Source organism: Nerophis lumbriciformis, linkage group LG11, assembly GCF_033978685.3.
Source record: "Nerophis lumbriciformis linkage group LG11, RoL_Nlum_v2.1, whole genome shotgun sequence".
Taxonomy (NCBI): domain Eukaryota; kingdom Metazoa; phylum Chordata; class Actinopteri; order Syngnathiformes; family Syngnathidae; genus Nerophis; species Nerophis lumbriciformis.
Genome location: NC_084558.2, coordinates 173,577 through 188,003, shown reverse-complemented (window position 1 = coordinate 188,003; position 14,427 = coordinate 173,577). Strand labels below are relative to the sequence as shown.

Genomic DNA, 14,427 nt, shown 5'->3' with positions numbered 1-14,427 from the left:
CTTAAAGTTAAAGTGACAATGATTGTCACACACACACTAGGTGTGGTGAAATTATTCTCTGCATTTGACCCATCACCCTTGATCACCCCCTGGGAGGTGAGGGGAACAGTGAGTAGCAACAGTGACCGCACCCGGGAATACTGCCCAAAACAGCAATTCAAATCTGCTGAAACAGCTACATAAATGTAAATGGGTTATACTTGTATAGCTTTTCTACCTTTTTCAGGAACTCAAAGCGCTTTGACACTATTTCCACATTCACCCATTCACACACACATTCACACACTGATGGCGGGAGCTGCCATGCAAGGCACTAACCAGGACCCATCAGGAGCAAGGTTGAAGTGTCTTGCTCAAGGACACAACGGACGTGACTAGGATGGTAGAAGGTGGGGATTGAACCAGTAACCCTCAGATTGCTGGCACGGCCACTCTCCCAACTTCGCCACGCCACATAAGCAACATGCTTTGACGAAGCTAGTAAAGAGAGACACAGACTCCGATGCCACTTCACCTCCACCTAAGGATATTAACGGAGGCAATGCTAGCCAGGACAACATTGATAGAGCCATTGCAGCGTATGTGCTAGAAGACATGCAGGCTATTTCTACAGTGGAGTCACCCGTTTTCTGGCAGCTAAATAGCATGATACCGGCGTCAAACAACAAATGGCACAGAAAACATGTTCCAAGTACCTGGACAGTGAGTACATAAACATGGAAAGCGAGCTAAAGAAAACACTCCAAACTCTGCCTCTGCTCATCATTGAAGGTACACACTGTCAATTCTCTTATATACTATTTCATTCTAGACTTCTAGAGTGTTTGATTATCACATCACTCTAAATGTATAGACTATAAAGTTCACAAACATAAAGAGGGATGCTAGTGGGCCAGGCCAATCTTTCATTTTCTCTAAACTAAAACTGGGGAAATGTGTAGAGTCTTCTGGGCTTCACTACAGTGTTGATCTCCTGAATACATGATTTTATTTCACAATTCCTTGAGAGAAAAAAAATGCCTGATTAGGCTTTGTGTATGTCATGTGTGCCTTCCTTGGGTGAAGCCAGCTTTACAGCTATGTTGTTATTATGCGGTTTGTTACTTATGTATGTTATGTTGCAGCTATTTCAAATAGTTTTGTCAATTTGTTGTGGCCTGAAATAAATTGGCCCTTTGAAACATATCTTTGTCTTTGTGTGTTGTATGTAGACCACATTGCTTAGCAGAGTTCAGTGATGCAAATGCATGTCAAGTTGATCAACACATTGTATTATTCTCCAGTGCAATAACAGTACTGAAACGAAGGCTAAAAGGGCATTAATGGGAGCCTTAAAAAAAGGAGAAAAAAATAAGTAACTAAATAGTTACTTTTCACAGTAACGCATTACTTTTTGGTGTAAGTAACTGAGTTAGTAACTGAGTTACTTTTGAAATAAAGTAACTAGTAACTGTAACTAGTTACTGGTTTTCAGTAACTAACCCAACACTGATCACTATATTGATGTCGAAATGAGTTCAAATTCCACATAGGAATGGTAATCGAAAACCGGTTCTTGTTCGGAACCGGTTCCCAGTGAATACTTTCCTGGAATCACTTACCATTTTGTCAAGCGATTCTTTTAATGGTTCTTCCGAATGGGGATGACGTCGTTATGCAACGTGCGTATGTTGCAACAAACAGTAATAACATTTTACAAGAAAAGATTGCAACAGCGTTACTTGTAATAACTCTGATCTCATCCCAGCAGCAGTAACGCTAGCACGCCATCTGAATACAACAGGTCCTAACTCACCCCCTATCATGTTAGCGCTATTACTTGTTAAATTTAAATGAATGCCTTTTCATTTACATTAGCATGAGGAGAGACGGATTCTAACTGGCTCCGAGGCGGGCAATACTCGCTCCAGTTCACGTCTGTCGCGAGATGAATGTCACCGAGCAGGGACTAAGTTTGTGGTCAAAAGCTTGCGTATGTTTGCTAAGGTAGACACTCCTAATATTCGGAAGGTGAATGTTCAAATGTAGTCAGAGAAAAGTTGCTTGTTTCCTCCCACCAGATTTTCTCTCAGTCGTTATGTTATACAGGTGAAACTCAAATAATGGGAATATTGTGTACACGTCCATTCATGTCAGCAATTAACTATAAAAGTGAAACTAATCTATGATATCAAGCCCATCCAGCCATCCATTTTCTTCCGCTTTTTCCCTTCCGGGGTCGCGGGGGTTGCTGGAGCCTATCTCAGCTGCATTCAACTCATTACATGCAAAGTGAGATATGTCAAGCTTTTACTATCATTTTGGCTTACACTTTTTGAAACCCCACATTTTCTGAGACTTTCAATTCAAGGTTTTCATAAACTGTGAGCCACAATCATCAAATTTATAACCCAAAAAGGCTTGACATATCTCACTTTGCATGTAATAAGTTATTATCACTTATCACTTTTACTAAGTGTTACATTCTTGTATAATTTCCACATTATTTATTTTGTTAAATTCTACATAAGAATATTTATTTATTATATTTTCATTTTTTTAATTACATTTTTCTTCTTCTGTGCTACGTATGTGACCTCACTGTAGGCTTCGTAAGGCTGTTACTTTTAAACTACCGTATTTTCCGCACTATAAGGCGCACCGGATTATTAGCCGCACCTTCAATGAATTACATATTTCATAACTTTGTCCACCAATAAGCCGCCCCGGACTATAAGCCGCGCCTACGCTGCGCTAAAGGGAATGTCAAAAAAACAGTCAGATAGGTCAGTCAAACTTTAATAATATATTAAAAACCAGCGTTCTAACAACTCTGTTCACTCCCAAAATGTACGCAAATGTGCAATCACAAACATAGTAAAATTCAAAATAGTGCAGAGCAATAGCAACATAATGTTGCTCGAACGTTAATGTCACAACACACAAAATAAACATAGCGCTCACTTTCTGAAGTTATTCTTCATTCGTAAATCCTTCGTCTTCGGTGTCCGAAGTGAAAAGTTGGGCAAATTTACGATCCACTGGCAGATGTTGGCGTCGTCTGGCGCTGCCTCCTCGTCTTAGTGAAGGTGTGTTCGCCTTCTGTCTTCCATTGTTCCCACGCAGTTAGCAGTCTAGCTTCGAATGCCCTGTTGACACCAATATCTAGCGGCTGGAGGTCTTTTGTCAATCCACCCGGAATGACGGCGAGTATTGAATTAAGCGCGTAAGCGTGTCTCTCAATGTGCTGTTATGAGCTAGCAAATATAACAACTACACTACCCAGCATGCAACGATAGTTACGAGCATGCGCGGTAGCCCTGAGAAGCGTTGTTGTATGCTGGGAGTTCGAATGTGGTTATGAGCACGCTGTGAGAAAACGTTGAGAACTCAGTTAACACGCCTCGTCTGCATTATTTATAATTAGACAGACAACACACTTAATAGGAGCCATTTTGGGGTCTTTACATAAACACACAAATGGAAATGAAACGTCACATATCCCAGCATGCACCGCGCGCTTCTTCTACGGGGAAAAAAGATGGCGGCTGTTTACCGTAGTTGCGAGACCTAAACTTTATGAAAATGAATCTTAATATTTATCCATATATAAAGCGCACCGGGTTATAAGGCGCACTGTCAGCTTTTGAGAAAGTTTGTGGTTTTTAGGTGCGCCTTATAGTGCGGAAAATACGGTAAACTAAATTGAGGCGAATCTACCTTTTTCCCCCTCTATTTTCCAAATAAGAGTCAATAAGAGAACTGTTAAGGAACCAAATCGTTAAGCAGAATCGAAAGTAGAATCGGAACCGGAAACATCTTATCAATTCCCATCCCTAATTCCACGAGTGTTGGAGCTGCACACGCACGTCCGTGCGCTTTAGGCACTTAAACATTCAAGAGGTTTCCTTGGCTCCTTGTTAGTGTGCACTGATTTTAGGAATAATGTACACTTCACCGGACATGTAATGAATGTATCACCATGTTGCAGATTAAACATGTTATAATTCCACAAGCGATGGGTTTCAGCAGCACAGGCGCGTAAAAACTAATAAAAAGATTAATTTTGTTCCCGGAGCTGTGTAATTGCAGGCTGGTTTTAAAGATAATGTACATGTCAATGTATGTCTAGTATATCAAAATAAACATTATAATAACAGAGGTGTATTGCCACCAACTCAGCTGTGGCTGCTTTTCCAGCCTTATGATTGAACAAAATGTGCATGACAGCAAGTGTATGCGTTTGTGTGTAGACCAGTGGTTCTTAACCTGGGTTCGATCGAACCCTAGGGGTTCGGTGAGTCGGCCTCAGGGGTTCGGCAGAGCCTCCGCCGCGGAGGTCAAGACACACCCGACTCATCGTGTAAATAAAAACTTCTCCCTGTCGGCATATTATGGATACCCCCAAACAATGTTCCCTCTAATTTTCCATGTGTGAGAGCAAATGCAAAAACTCCTTGAGCATTCGGTGGAGCACATGTGAGCGACGTCAGACGTGCACATGCACTGTGGTCACACCTGCAGCACACCTGTCCCAAGGTTTTATTATTGTAATCAAATGACAGCAGTCATTTCCATGAGATTATTTTCTAATATAAGTGTTTTGGCCCAATTACAATGACTATAACATATTGTTTTTCATGAGCGGTGTACTAGTATTATATGTCTGGGTGGGGTTCCTGCTTTGGAAATAATGTGTACCCCTTTCAGATATCGCATTTAGTTCCCACAAAAACATTCACATGTTGCACAATGAGATGTAAACATGGGATCATGTGTACATTCCTGTAACTTTCTGTTTGTAAAACATATTTTTATTATTATTTATTTAATATAATAACATCGTTTTATGATTATGGTTCGGGTTCGGTGAATGCGCATATGAAACTGGTGGGGTTCGGTACCTCCAACAAGGTTAAGAACCACTGGTGTAGACAGACCGTTTTGAAACCACACTCGTATGGATGGAGATCGTTTTAACCCCGGATATGCGTTTTTGAAACTATACGTGTTCGTGTGGACATGGCCTGAGAGGACGACTTCCGCACCGCCAGGCAGTGGGCAGTTAAGAAATACAGTGGTGTCTCAACTACGAATGTTTTAAGATTAGAGCTGTCTCTCGACTAACTGTTATGCTTTAAGTTACAAGCAAAAAGGTAAGCTACAAGCATCCCTGCCAATAGTTACCGTAGAAAATGTCACAGTGAACCCCGAAAAAAACTGCTGAACCATCTGGTCTTACAAGTAAGCATTAGTTTTAGCTAAAGATTGTTTTGTTTTCCAACCATGTGAAGGAAGAAAGTGAGCATGAAGGACAGCGCTGAAAAGAAGAAGCTGATGATATTCATTGAATTAAAGTAAAAATGTATCAAAAACATGATCAAACATGTCACCAATTAAGAACTAGTAGGTTAAGATATTACTGTAGAGGGCTTTTTTTTTTACATTTAAGTGACAAAACATTTTCTGTACAATTGCAATAAATGGAAATGTATCATTTAAATCAGTGTTTCTTACCTCTAAAGGGCCGCCAACAAATCCGCTATCTGTACTTTTTTACGCAACCTGTGACAGTGGTGAAGCTGTATTTTCATTTGCACTTGCATTGTATTGACAGTTTAGTTAAGAAACATATTCATTATTAATTTTGTTGCATAATTGTATGTACATGTATTTTTGTCAGTTCTTCATGAGTCCTTTCTTAAGCAGTATATTTGGATAGTACTTGTTTTTCTAATCAGCCTGACCAAAGCCTGAAGTTTAGGCAGTGAATAATTACAAATCTTTGTGATTAACACATGGTTTCAAATAGAGATGTCCGATAATATCGGACTGCCGATATTATCGGCCGATAAATGCTTTAAAATGTAATATCGGAAATTATCGGTATCGGTTTCAAAAAGCAAGATTCATGACTTTTTAAAACGCCGCTGTACGGAGTGGTACACAGACGTAGGGAGAGGTACAGAGCGCCAATAAACCTTAAAGGCACTGCCTTTGCGTGCCAGCCTTATCACATAAGTGGCCTAGTGGTTAGAGTGTCCGTCCTGAGATCGGTAGGTTGGGAGTTCAAATCCCGGCCGAGTCATACCAAAGACTATAAAAAATGGGACCCATTACCTCCCTGCTTGGCACTCAGCATCAAGGGTTGGAATTGGGGGTTAAATCACCAAAATGATTCCCGGGCGCAGCCACCGCTGCTGCCCACTGCTCCCCTCACCTCCCAGGGGGTGATCAAGGGTGATGGGTCAAATGCAGAGAATAATCTCGCCACACCTAGTGTGTGTGTGACAATCATTGGTACTTTAACTTTAACTTTAACTTTAATATCTACGGCTTTTCACACACAAGTGAATGCAAGGCATACTTGATCAAAAGCCATACAGGTCACACTGAGGGTGGCCGTATAAACAACTTTAACACTGTTACAAATATGCGCCACACTGTGAACCCACACCAAACAAGAATGACAAACACATTTCGGGAGAACATCCACACCGTAACACAACATAAACACAACAGAACAAATACCCATAACCCTTTGCAGCACTAACTCTTCTGGGACGCTACAATATACACCTCCCCGCTACCCCCCACCTCAACTCAATAAAATCATTGACTATGATCAAAATCAAGAGTAAGATTACTAATTTAGTGTTAATATTTGAGTGGGCCCAGGGGTCAAAAAGGTTAAGAACCCCCGATTTAAATAACATTATTTTTTGGCTGTGTTTGTCCAATGAATTATTACTGTCTGGTGTACATACCGGTATATACAACTTTTATTTTAAGATTTATTTTAAATGTATCAGCGAACTATTGGATGTAGAATGTTGCAATATATCACCAAATAACAATACTGTATTGTATATCATGACATTGTGATACGAATCATATGGTGAAGTCCTTTCATAGCCCCAGTTCTAGTGCTTCAAAAAAAGTCTTAATGTCATCTTAATAAAATTGTTACAAGAAGGTTAGTTTTTAAGAAGAAAGTGCTAATTCTTTGAGGAAAAAAGGCATCATATAGGGGGGGAAATACATTTTGAAGATAAGGCTGTAATATTATCATCACTACATTAATTAATTTGTTTTTACAATTGAACGAGAATGAAGTCATAATGTTATGAGGGAAAAATATCCAGTGTGAAAAAACATGAATTTTATGAGACTAGTTAAAGTTACAAGAAAAAACGTGTTAATTTACAAGAATATAATCACAACATTACAAGCTTAAACATGTTTAGTTGAGGACTGTTGAGCATCGGCCTATTAGGTCCCATTTTATAGGAGCAGTTTTAGTTGATGCGAGGAAATATTACAGGACATAAACCACCGCTTTCTTGTTTGATTATGTCAGCAGAGGAGCTTCTTGCAAACATTTTAAGATATTAGCCGGTTAACACATGGCAGATCTCCAGAGAGAGACAGCAGCTGTTGGTGTCAGAGCGTTGCGTTTAGATGCGTGGGGATTTTGACATTCACTTATTAAATTAGAACTTTTTTCCATCGTAATATGTCATTTGTTGACTTTGTTCGTTTGTTTCTTATCCATTTCCTGGATGTGTAGAGAGCATATTTGCATGCATTGATTGCTTCACTGGAAGCGAGGGAAACACATTGACAACTCTTAACTGTAACTCTTTTGTTCATGGCGCACCTGTCCGAGGGACACCTGTCTCTATGAATAGAGCAGCTGTGCAATGCTAACAGTAGGAGAAAGATTAGATTCCATTCGGGGATAGTGAGGAAACGTGTCAAGTTCCCCCGACTAACTTCCGTTTTGTTCCATGAACAGTCAACATTTTGCTTATGCAAATGTTTTGGAGGGTTTCTATGGGTTTTTGCCATTTGCATTATTTGCCTTTTCTGTTTGATTCTTGTTCTTGCAGCATTTTCCTGTTGAATTTGTGCGTTTTTGGTTTTGGATCAGTTCTATTCAGGCTCCAGTACTCTGGAATGCCCTCCTGGATAACAGTTAGAGATGTTACCTCAGTAGAAGCATTTACGTCCCATCTTAAAACTAATTTGTATACGCTAGCCTTTAAATAGATCCCCTTTTAGACCAGTTGATCTGCCGTGTCTTTTCTGCTCTGCCCCCCTCTCCTGCGTGGATAAGTTATTAGGTGACCACAGATGATGCGCTAGCTGTTCAAAGTCGGGACCCGGGGTGGACCACTCATCTGTGCATCAGTTGGGGACATCTCTGCACTGCTGACTTGTCTCCACTCAAGATGATCTCCTGCTGGCCCCACTATGGACTGGAATCTCACACTATTAACTAGAACCACTCGAAATCCATTGCGGTCCCCTCCAAGGTTTCTTGTTGTATCCCATTGGGTTGAGCTTTTTCTTGCCCTGATGTGGGATCTGAGTCGAGGATGTCGTTGTGGCTTGGGCAGCCCTTTGAGCCACTTGTGATTTAGGGCTATATAAGGCTATGTCTACACTAACCCCTTAAACAAATAATTATTTAGCCTAAGCCACACTAAACTATCGTTTAATGTCCCTCTCCTTGGACAATTTTTTACACGGGTAAGTGCGCCGTGTATTTCTTGAATCTCCGGCTCTTAGCTTTGTATGGACTCATTGATCTTTTACAAACTGAGTTCGGAGAGGAAGTGACGCCAGAAAGACCGCGCCCCACACAGGAAGTGACGTCAGAAAAAACACGCCACAGCCAGCTTCATAATAAAGCGGTTTCGTAACTCGGAGGTAACCACTGGAAATATGGAAGCGAGTCATCCAGACATGCCCGTGTTTCTCCTTCTTCTACCTCTACAGACGCTTGTGGAAATCACACATGAATACCTTAAGAGAAAGCGATTGCAGCTATTTGGGGTACAACACTTCTCAGACGGCAAGAGAACTTTCCATTGTCCGGGTCAGCTGTGATTCTACTTACCAAAAAACTTTGTCCATTTGTCGAAGGAGAGGCAACAAGAATGCGGGCTTCCGTGGATGTGATAAAAAAAAGTATTGTATTACCTGGCCGTCGAGGGAAGACTACGGAAAACGGCAAATGCTTTTGGACTAGCAAAGCAGACTGTATCAGTTATTGTCCGCCATGTATGTCGCAGACTCAACGTCTAGGTCCAGAGTATATAAAGTCACCAAAAACGAATGAACAATGAAGGTGAAGGCAAAAGAGTGAGGAGTGTCCTGACCAGATATTTAGATCCCGAGATTGATTGTTGTAAAATGTTCTTTTACGTGTTTATTAAAAATGGTATTAATTTATGATGGCTCAGGTGTGATTCACTACAATAGGGCCCTACAGCACACTGGATTCCATTTAATTGAAATACCACAACACTGGATATTGTTCAGATAAGTTAAATTTAAGAACTTGCACACAAAGCAACACTGGAGGTGACTATGACGTGCGCATTTTCCGCGCATGCGTACTAGGTCGCGTTGCGCCGGCGGACGGCGGGGGGAGAGGGTCTTAAAAGGTGGCATTGTTGTGTGTGGACACGGAGAAGGTTAGGTGGGATTTACCCTGGATAAACTTATGTACACAGGGCCTAAATAAACTTTGATTGATTGGGCGTTTGGAGCTTGCTGCATATTTGCCCCTATTGGCCTTGGACACCAGTCTTGGGTGTACCCCGCCTCTCCCCCGCATAGTCAACTGGGTTAGGTTCCAGTGTAACCGGTGGTCTATTCCTCTGCGTTGTGTGAATTTTATGGAACACGGCCGACACCATGAGTTGATGCTCAGCCGCAGTTTACTGATAATACACAGAATACAATTGTTGTCGATAATCTGCCATCGTCGAGCCCCTCTCCCGTTGTCGTAGACAAAAGGGCGGAGTTACGTACGACAGTGAAATAAAAACATACCTGATATTACACAGAATACAATTATTGTCAATAATGTTCTGCCATCGTCGAGCTCTTACACAAATATAATAATGAACAAGAAAGTGAACTTAAGTTCTTAACAAGACAATACATTTTCTGTCGTCCCATGGACGCATACCTCTCCCGTTATCATAGACCAGGGGTCGGCAACTCAAAATGTTGAAAGAGCCATATTGGACCAAAAATACAAAAACAAATCTGTCTGGAGCCGCAACAAATTAAAAGCCATATTACATACAGATAGTGTGTCATGAGATATACATTGAATTGAGATGACTTAAAGGAAACTAAATGACCTCAAATATAGCTACAAATGAGGCATAATGATGCAATATGTACATATAGCTAGCCTAAATAGCATGTTAGCATCGATTAGCTTGCAGTCTTGCAGTGGCCAAATATGTCTGATTAGCACTCCACACAAGTCAATAACATCAACAAAACTCACCTTTGTGCATTCATGCACAACGTTAAAAGTTTGGTGGACAAAATGAGACAGAAAAAGAAGTGGCATAAAACACGTCCTCGAAAGTCGGAGAAAGTTATACATGTAAACAAACTACGGTGAGTTCAAGGACCGCCAAAATTAGTAGGTCATAACGGCGCTCGCCAAATACTTGAGTCAGTGAAGCATGTTTAATATAAACAATGTGTTTTATAACAATTAGGGAGGTTTGTGTCATGTTTGTCCTCCTACAGAAACCATATTAAAACAAAAAAAAACATTTTTTTCCCTCATCTTTGTCCATTTTTCATACATTTTTGAAAAAGCTCCAGAGAGCCACTAGGGCGGCGCTAAAGAGCCGCATGCGGCTCCAGAGCCGCGGGTTGCCGACCCCTGTCATAGACAAAAGGGAAGTTGGAAGGTGTGTCCAACGCATATAAAAAGACAGGTGTCACAGTAATTATTGCAGTAGAAGGGACAACAAGACAATGGTTCCACATGGACAAAACATCGAACAATATTCAGGTATTTACATCTAACTTACACATTTTGTGTAATTATAACAATAATAAAACATTATAAAATACGTTATTTACAAGACATACAGGTAAAAGCCAGTAAATTAGAATATTTTGAAAAACTTGATTTATTTCAGTAATTGCATTCAAAAGGTGTAACTTGTACATTATATTTATTCATTGCACACAGACTGATGCATTCAAATGTTTATTTCATTTAATTTTGATGATTTGAAGTGGCAACAAATGAAAATCCAAAATTCCGTGTGTCACAAAATTAGAATATTACTTAAGGCTAATACAAAAAAGGGATTTTTAGAAATGTTGGCCAACTGAAAAGTATGAAAATGAAAAATATGAGCATGTGCAATACTCAATACTTGGTTGGAGCTCCTTTTGCCTCAATTACTGCATTAATGCGGCGTGGCATGGAGTCGATGAGTTTCTGGCACTGCTCAGGTGTTATGAGAGCCCAGGTTGCTCTGATAGTGGCCTTCAACTCTTCTGTGTTTTTGGGTCTGGCATTCTGCATCTTCCTTTTCACAATACCCCACAGATTTTCTATGGGGCTAAGGTCAGGGGAGTTGGCGGGCCAATTTAGAACAGAAATACCATGGTCCGTAAACCAGGCACGGGTAGATTTTGCGCTGTGTGCAGGTGCCAAGTCCTGTTGGAACTTGAAATCTCCATCTCCATAGAGCAGGTGAGCAGCAGGAAGCATGAAGTGCTCTAAAACTTGCTGGTTGACGGCTGTGTTGACCCTGGATCTCAGGAAACAGAGTGGACCGACACCAGCAGATGACATGGCACCCCAAACCATCACTGATGGTGGAAACTTTACACTAGACTTCAGGCAACGTGGATCCTGTGCCTCTCCTGTCTTCCTCCAGACTCTGGGACCTCGATTTCCAAAGGAAATGCAAAATTTGCATGGTTGGGTGATGGTTTGGGGTGCCATGTCATCTCCTGGTGTCGGTCCACTCTGCTTCCTGAGATCCAGGGTCAACGCAGCCGTCTACCAGCAAGTTTTAGAGCACTTCATGCTTCCTGCTGCTGACCTGCTCTATGGAGATGGAGATTTCAAGTTCCAACAGGACTTGGCGCCTGCACACAGCGCAAAATCTACCCGTGCCTGGTTTACGGACCATGGTATTTCTGTTCTAAATTGGCCCGCCAACTCCCCTGACCTTAGCCCCATAGAAAATCTGTGGGGTATTGTGAAAAGGAAGATGCAGAATGCCAGACCCAAAAACGCAGAAGAGTTGAAGGCCACTATCAGAGCAACCTGGGCTCTCATAACACCTGAGCAGTGCCAGAAACTCATCGACTCCATGCCACGCCGCATTAACGCAGTAATTGAGGCAAAAGGAGCTCCAACCAAGTATTGAGTATTGTACATGCTCATATTTTTCATTTTCATACTTTTCAGTTGGCCAACATTTCTAAAAACCCCTTTTTTGTATTAGCCTTAAGTAATATTCTAATTTTGTGACACACGGAATTTTGGATTTTCATTTGTTGCCACTTCAAATCATCAAAATTAAATGAAATAAACATTTGAATGCATCAGTCTGTGTGCAATGAATACATATAATGTACAAGTTACACCTTTTGAATGCAATTACTGAAATAAATCAAGTTTTTCAAAATATTCTAATTTACTGGCTTTTACCTGTAGTTGACCCTGTTACACCAGCTTACCTGCCTTAAGCGGTACAGAATGTTGATTGAAAATGTCTGAAACACCTATAAAAGACTCTCCTGTACACAATATTGTGCAGTGTTGCACTGAAGTTAGCAGCAGATACAAGCCTCATGATGATCTGACCTTTGACCCCGACCTGCAAAAGGGCTAACGTGACACCTGCAAACATTTTAAACCAAATTCTTCTGAGAATTAGTAGGGGAATTAAATCAAAGCAGCCTCACATAATCGGTCTATTTTCGGACAAACCCAGGGAATGGTGCCAGTGACACCAACATTAGCTTGACAGCATAGCCAGCTGAGGCGCCGGGCACCTTGTAAACAAAGACGCCACACACGAACGAAGCGCAAAAAAAACGAAGTTAACTCCACGGAGAAGAGGCAAATATAAGACATCCTCACCTCAAGCGGAACCAAAAGGGCAGATGAGTTCCGTCTTTGTCGCCGCCGTGCTAACTTTTAACGTCCATGGAGAGGTTAAGTTGTTCCCGCGTCGTGCAGCGGCCAAAAGGAACTTTCCCTGCGTTAGCTCGGCATTCTCCGCTTGCCAAACATATCCCAGACATCTGTGTCAAACGATTAGGTTTTCTTTTTTTTCTTTTTTTTTAACAAAACGTCAGGTCGTAAAAGTAGCGGATGAGATAGCGCCGCTTTACCTCCACAACAGTCTCAGTAGGAAGCGGAATCACCACTGAGCACAGTTCTTCAAGAAGATAGTGCGACAAATGCGTAGAGTTGGATATATTCCCCAAGAGACGGTACGTAAAGTACGTAAAAAGTAATGTAGAATACCAGATAAGAAAACTACAATTCCCGTGTTCAGCATAAGCGGTCACCATGAGGATATCCGGCATCGTCTTTGCTAAAATATAGATTTCATAAATTGTTTTGGATTCATTATGACATTAATTATGTTATTTTCTTATACATCTCATATTTCGTTGAATAAAAAATACAAATAACCCTAATTTTCGTTCGCTCATTCACAAGATGAATTTCTGACCTTTTACTGCCATCTAGTGTCCGGAAGTATGAACCAACAAAATTGACAAGCACAATGTAACAAGGCAACAGTTACACACAAAAACTAGACATGATAATAATATCCATCCATCCATTTTTCTGCCGCTTCTCCCTTTCGGGGTGGCTGGGGGTGCTGGAGTCTATTTTTAAAATTAATATAATTATTTTACATTAACTATGTTGTTGGATTTCTTATCTTGACTTATGTTTCATGTATTTACTGTATCTACTTAATGATGCTCCTATACTACTACTGTACTACAGTACTAATGTTAACAATAATACAGTACTCCTACATGTACTAATAAAATTATTTGTTAAAAATTAATGTTACAATTTAAAATGAAAGGTGCTGACAAGTAATATATTTTCATATTATTGAATGATTTTGGGGCGTCACGGTGGAAGAGGGGTTAGTGCATCTGCCTCACAATACGAAGGTCCTGAGTAGTCTTGGGTTCAAAACCGGGCTCGGGATCTTTCTGTGTGGAGTTTGCATGTTCTCCCCGTGACTGCGTGGGTTCCCTCCGGGTACTCCGGCTTCCTCCCACCTCCAAAGACATGCACCTGGGCATAGGTTGATTGGCAACACTAAATTGGCCCTAGTGTGTGAATGTGAGTGTGAATGTTGTCTGTCTATCTGTGTTGGCCCTGCGATGAGGTGGCGACTTGTCCAGGGTGTACCCCGCCTTCCGCCCGATTGTAGCTGAGATAGGCTCCAGCGCCCCCCCGCGACCCCAAAAGGGAATAAGCGGTAGAAAATGGATGGATGGATGAATGATTTTGATACCACACAATATTATTTTTGTTATTATATTTATACAGCTCTTAATACTGACACTACTCTTACAACTAATGTTAATAATAATATTTCTACAACTTATACTACT

The 14,427-nt window shown here is 41.0% G+C and overlaps 1 protein-coding gene across 1 annotated transcript in view; it reads right to left on the bottom strand.

The window, feature by feature from the left end:
• Positions 1–13,201, bottom strand: part of capn15 (calpain 15) — a 110,252-nt gene extending 97,051 nt beyond the window's left edge. The window contains exon 1 of the mRNA XM_061967687.1: positions 12,917–13,201. The gene's annotated coding sequence lies outside the window, so the exon portion shown is untranslated. The remainder of the gene's footprint in view (positions 1–12,916) is intronic.
• Positions 13,202–14,427: the final 1,226 nt, after the last annotated feature.